The sequence below is a fragment of the Anomalospiza imberbis genome, assembly GCF_031753505.1.
Source record: "Anomalospiza imberbis isolate Cuckoo-Finch-1a 21T00152 chromosome W unlocalized genomic scaffold, ASM3175350v1 scaffold_31, whole genome shotgun sequence".
Taxonomy (NCBI): domain Eukaryota; kingdom Metazoa; phylum Chordata; class Aves; order Passeriformes; family Viduidae; genus Anomalospiza; species Anomalospiza imberbis.
In genome coordinates, this window is record NW_027099315.1 from 586,402 (window position 1) to 592,933 (window position 6,532).

A 6,532-nucleotide genomic window follows, 5' to 3' on the forward strand; every position below is an offset into this window, starting at 1 on the left:
TTGACAGTCCCCTCCAAGTGGGTGAAACCTTATGTTCCCAAAGTATCCAGGTCTGGGACCAAGGCACATGTGGCCAGTGCTTGCTGGAGAAGGAAGGGACATCGCACCCTTTAAACCCCTAACTCCTCCCTCTTTCCTAATGTCTTTTGTTTACAAGATTCCTTTCAGATTTCGCTGATCTGGACTCAGCCAGCATGAACATCAAGCTAAGCCCCATCCTGCAGCTGCTGCTCCCACTCAGCGCATTCCATCTCAGCAGGACTGCAGATTCAGACTGGCTGACTGGACTCTTTAAAAGATGGGACTCTTGGGCTGGGTCGGGTCAATTTTAAAAACTGAACCCTTAGTTTTATTTGTTAAGGTTTTCCTCCTTCCTTTTTGAAACAAAAAAGGAGGAGTTGTTGTATTATGTTTGTATATCTTTGTAACAGTTCTGTAATGGTTTGCCCCTTCACCCCCCATTTTCTCCCAATGGTTCCACCCTGAGCTCTCCCGCCCTTCCTCCAATGCTACCCCTCCCTGGTGCCTTGTCCATTATGCAGCTCCTAATCCCACCCTCCCAAATTTTTCCACCTTGGGCATCGAGTGAGTGGACAAAGGCCAGGGGTCCCTCCCTTAACCTTCCCCCACTGGTTTGTGTTTCTGTCTGTCCTCCTGCCTTCAACTCCCCCGAATTCCCCGATTGGGTGGTGGGCATCCTTCCCCCTTGTCTCCACCCCGGTACTTAAGGTGATTACGAAAGCCATGTGAGTTACTTTCGGCCACAGGGACATGGAATTCAGAGCTCCCCGGAGCTTACAATAAACCTGAGACTTTTCCAGCCGTGAGTCGACTCCCTCATTACCTTCTCAGACGCTGCCTCTCCTCCATACAAGGCAGACAGCGAAGCGCTCTGTCTTAGCCGCTCCCCGAATCTGCCACGAGAAACAGGGAAGTGTCCCCCGCTGCTGACCGTGCCTCTGCCGGGCAGGCGAAGCCAGGGGGCTTCAGAGTGAGCACAGCAGCAAACATGTTTGAGAGACTACTCTAGATTGAACAACAGTTGTTGTTGACCCATATTTCTCACTATGTATAGGCCTATTTCATATACCTTGGGTTCAAGTGTGGTTTGGGTCTTAGCTGCTTGAGTACTGGTGTGAGTTGCATGTGGTTTTCCTGTTGTAAAAGGTATAATATCTATTTTAAATTTAAATGAGAGTCCGACTTCATCACGAGCCCACAGACAAATCACTTCTACAGGCTGAATTAATGTGGAATTACACCAACAATCTGATTTACTTGGGCTATCACAAACCTCCCGGTGCCTGTATGCAGGAGAGGCAGAGACACTAACTTCATTCGGTCTCTCAGTAGTGGTCCCATCGATCACCCAGCATCCTACCCTAATTTCTTCTCCTCTAATTCCTTGAAGTGTCCACAGTTCTTGTTCCTGCCACTCCTGCTTTTCATATGCCTGATTCCCGTGGATTACTACAGTAGATAGGTTTAAATCTTTTATCTCAAAAGGTGTCCCCATGGATCCAGTATACTGATTAAAAGCCTGGGACCAAGGCCATTCAGTATCCATTTGGATAGTGGTACTTTCTAATTACGAGACTCCAATTATAACTATATACAAAATAATTCTGTAAATGAAATTATAAGCTACTCCCGGCCGCAGTATACTCATTTTGCCCGGGTAAGTTTTAGTTTCAGTCCTTTGTCTCCTGGTGTCACTTTCCAAGGGGCTTCTGGGACCTTCTTCACTCGAGAGTGGTGGATCCAGGCATTCTGCTCCTTGACCTTGATTGCAGTGAAGGTGGTGAGAAGCACCTGGAATGGTCCTTCCCACTGTGGTTCCAAAGTCTTTTCTGTAAGAGACTTAATATATACATAGTCCCCAGGTTGTATGTTATGTACTGGTCCATCTAATTCCTTGCTCCGAGTTCCAGCCACATGTTTTTCAATTTCTCTGAGCTGTTTACTTAAGGCCACCATATAGGTGGCCAATGTTACCTCCCCAATATGGGTGGACGTCCCCTTTTGTATTCCATATGGCCTTCCATAAAGCATTTCAAAGGGACTCAGCTTTTCTTTAGCTCTAGGTTTAGTTCGAATCCGCAGTAGTGCCAGTGAAAGAGCTTGGGGCCAGGGTAGATTAACTTCCCGCCCCAGCCTTACAATTTGTTGCTTAATCAGATTATTCATTTTCTCCACCTGGCTGGTCAATTGGGGGCGGTATGGAGTGTGAAGCTCCCAGTCTATGCCCAAGTGGCTACTAATCTGTTGTACTATTCTGGAAATGAAGTGTGATCCCCTGTCTGAGGATATTGTGGTTGGAACTCTGAAGTGTGGTATTATTTCTTGTAATAATACCCTGGTCACTTCTCGAGCTTTGACAGTTCTGGTGGGGAATGCCTCTGGCCACCCTGAAAATGTATCAGTCAACACTTGTGGGGTCTGTTGTTGTCGGGCCTCACTCCCTGGTTGGGGTGGCCTGGAAAGGTGGAAAAGTCTCTCCTCCAACCCGAGCTTCTAAAGAAACACTCCGTAGTCTTCAGTCTTCCGGTCTCAAGGTAGTTTACTGTATGTTATCTAAAAGATTTCTCCCTGGACTGCTGCGGTCCCTTCAGCAGTCAGGCAAAGGCACACTCCGACACCCAGGGGGCTGGTGCCCTCTTTTATATCATATATTACATATTAGATGTTTACAGTTTTTCCCCAATGCCCATCACCTATATTGAATAGTGACTTTCTACTCTAAACCAATCTGTGAGTGCCAACATCACCAAGAACATGGAGGTTAGGAAGAAGAAAGAAAGAGGACGGGGCACACCCAAATCCCTCCATCTTAGAACTTCTGACCCCCATGTACAAAACTCAGACCCCTCTGTACAAGGCCTAAAACTCCCCTGTACAGCACTCAAAAATTCTTCCTTTCACTTTGTGACTACTTCTACTATAATATCTAAACTTTTGTGATTTCTTGTTCTTCCTGCAAGGTTGGTAAATTGTTCCATGGATCAAGTTCAAAGCCACAGGGGTCTGTGGTTGCATTCCAGGGTCTCAAATGCTTTTGACCTGGGCCTGGAACATCCAAGAATATCCAAGGGACATTCTGGGTTCTGACAAACACTAATAAATACTTATACCCCCCCTTTCCCTGGGAGTTCTGAAAAGTCAATTTGCCACTGCTGTCCAGGTCCATGGCCCCTCCCAGTCTGACTGAATTTTAGTCTGGGCATTTCTTGGGTTTAGTCTGGAGGCAAAGATCACATTGTTGGGTCACCTGAATAATAGTGGCATATAGATTCCTAGCAACAATCCTTTCAATTAAATTAGTGTTTAGGGCATCTACTCCCTAGTGTGTTTTCTGATGCTCCTCCCTTACTAGTGGCCACAACAAGTGGGAAGGGATTACCAGCTTCCCTTCAATGGTGGCCCACCCCTCTTGGTTATATTTCCTTTTTAGATCCTCGATTAGTTTTCTGTCTTTCTTACTATATTCTGGCTTACCTTCAAGAGAAATTTGTCCATCTGGGATCAGAGCTCCTTCAGTAGTTACCTCACCTTTTGCCGCTTCTTTTGCCTCTTTATCTGCCAGCTCATTTCCTTCTTCCAATTCTGAGCTCACTTTCTGGTGTGCCTTAATATGCATTATTGCTACCTTTTCAGGCAGCTGAACTGCTTCCAGCAGACAGATTATCTCTTGTGCATGTTTAATGTTTTTCCCTTGCGAAGTCAACAGTCCCCTTTCTCTCCACATGGCTCCATGTGCATGCACAACTCCGAATGCATACCTCGAGTCTTTGTAAATATTTATTTTCTTTCCTTTGGCCATTTCCAAAGAATGGGTCAGTGCGATTATCTCAGCCTTCTGCGCAGAGGTGCTTGTTGGTAAGGGTCCAGATTCTATTACCTCTCTGCAGGTAGTGACTGCATATCCAGCATGTCGCTTTCCACTAGCAACGTAGCTGCTCCCATCAGTGAACCAGGTCTCTGCATCATCCAAAGGAATGTCCTTTAAGTCTGAGCGACTGGAGTAAGTAGCTTCAATAGTCTCCAGGCAGTCGTGGTGTACTGCTTCTCCTTGATTTCCACTGAGAAAAGCTGGATTGACAATGTTAGTTACCACTGTCTCTATATCATCTTGTTCTACCATGATGGCCTGGTACTTCAGGAACCTCTGCGGTGAGAGCCAGTGGCCGCCCTTTACTTCCAGTACTGCGGACACTGTGTGGGACACTAGCACAGTCATTTTTTGTCCCAGGGTAAACTTGCGTGCTTCTTGAATATTCAACATGACTGCTGCTACAGCTCTGAGGCAACCTGGCCATCTTTTGGCCGTTGCATCTAGTTGCTTGGAAAAGTAAGCAACTGCCCTCCGGTAGGGACACAAGTCCTGAGCCAATATCCCCAGGGCAATTCCTTGTTTTTCATGGGAAAATAGAAAGAATGGTTTACTTACATCTGGAAGTCCCAAAGCTGGAGCTGACATGAGGGCACTCTTTAGCTGGTGAAAGGCCCGTGTGGCTTCCTTTGTCCACTGGAGCTCTCTATTTCCATTGGCAATAAGAGCATAGAGAGGTCTGACAAGCAGTCCATAATTATAAATCCACAGCCGGCACCACCCTGCCATGCCTAAGAAGGTTCGGGTTTCCTTTATTGTCTGGGGTTTGGGGTTTGGCATATTGCTTCCTTGCGAGCCTGCCCTAAAGTCCGTTGCCCAGCACTGACCTCATACCCCAGGTAGATTACCGTCTGCTTCGCCACCTGTGCTTTTTTCTTTGATACTCTGTATCCTTGGAGCCCTAGGAAATTCAAAAGGCTTAGTGTCCCGGCCACACATGCTTCCCTCGTCCGAGTGGCTACTAGAAGATCATCCACATACTGCAATAGACTTCCTTCTTCCTGGAAGCTTCCCAGGACACTAGATCTTTTGCAAGTTGTTCCCTGTAGCAGAATTTCTGAGAGAAAGAGGTCACGATTTGTACGTTTAGGGTGAAGGTTGAGCTACCCCAGCCTAGGCCTCAGATATGGGCCTCGGTGAGGCCTTGAAGCCTATGGCGCAGTTGGAAATAAGTCTGTGGCGCAGTTAGAAATTATGTTAACGTGTAACACAGTATAATGAGTTTTCTAGGTGTGAATTAGTATAGGTCTGCAGTGTGAAACTTTGACCACCTTAAGACAAAGACAAACAATGTTTTGCTTGCCACTGAGAGTGTACTCACAATTGTAAACTATCTTGAAGTGTATATAAACTTCCATAGTATAAACAATAAACGAAGAACGTATGATTAGCCACATTGGTTCGGATCTGTGTTCGTTCCTTTCCAGCAACCCTATTTTTATGAAGTCCCTGATTCATGTGGTGCCTGTGAACAGGGACAGGAAGTCTCCGATGAGTTTCCAAATCACTTCCATGATAGTGACAGGAAACAGTCTCCAAATCGCGTGAAGGAGGGCACGACGGGGGACACAGATCCCAAATTGCTTTTATAGTGATCGGGATTGGAATACCGGAGAATTGAAGCCTCCTGAGAAAGGTTTCCAAATCGCTTGTTTTGCAATGGGAAACCGACGGTAGCCTCCGTGGTTCACGCATTGCCTGCGACTGACTGCGCGGCGGAGGTGGGGGGCTGGAGAGGTGTCGCCGCTGTGTTGTTTGGAAGATACGGAGCACCCCGCACTGGTTGGAAGGTAAGCCACATGCAAAGAGAAGGACAGTAAAAAATGGATAGCGATTGGCAAGCAGCACTGTGGCTTCTTTTGCATATTCTCTCAAAGAGAGGTGAAAAGATAAAAGAGGTTGATTTAGAACAGTTGACCCAATGGGCCAGAAATAAGGGCAAATTGCAGAAGCCCTCACTCCTCTTTAGCGAGACCGAGTGGCAAGAACTAGGGCAGCTGTTTTGGGATTCTGATGTTGAAGGCGGAAAAGATAAGAAAACAGAATTAGAGTCCGGTGCGGTTTTGAAGAAAGTTTTACGTACCTTGCAAAGTATGTCCACTGAGAAACGGGCAGCAGAGGCCGCGATTCAGGCGTTTGAAAGCCCTGTGCCAGAAAAAACAGAAATGCAGAAGCCATCTTGGGTCAAAAAGTTTTTTGGTGTTTATAATATGCAGCCGATGCGAGGACAAAGGGCCCCAGTCAGCTCGACCGTGCAGGAAGTGGTAGCCTGCATGGAAAGTCGCGCGCAGGCAGTGGAAGTGACTCGGCCAGCTGCCAGGCAGAATGAGGGACATCAGGAAGTGGGCCAGACGCCCCACTCTTTGGGCGGGGTGAAACCCGAGGAGACAGGCGGAGTTGATGACGAAACGGCGCTGGCTCAGGTGACGGGACACTGGGGCGGAGACCAAGGCAGAGGCCAAGGCGGAGACGGGAGCGAGGTGATGCTGCCCCCCTTGGAGGTGCAACCACAGCCGCGGCAGAGCGCGCACGGGGGGGCAGCCCTGCAGTGCCCAGAGCTGACGGCAGAGACCCACGCGTGGGGGGGCAGTTTTGAACATGCCTGCAGCGGCGGGACGGCAGACACGACCACACAGACAATAG

At 47.8% G+C, this 6,532-nt stretch overlaps 1 long non-coding RNA gene across 1 annotated transcript; it reads right to left on the minus strand.

The window, feature by feature from the left end:
* Positions 1 to 1,156: 1,156 nt before the first annotated feature.
* Positions 1,157 to 4,871, minus strand: LOC137465593 (uncharacterized). Its single transcript, XR_010994713.1, has 3 exons — positions 4,448 to 4,871; positions 3,550 to 4,079; positions 1,157 to 1,860 (listed from the first exon to the last, which is right to left on the minus strand). It is a non-coding gene; the product is annotated as an uncharacterized lncRNA (long non-coding RNA).
* Positions 4,872 to 6,532: the final 1,661 nt, after the last annotated feature.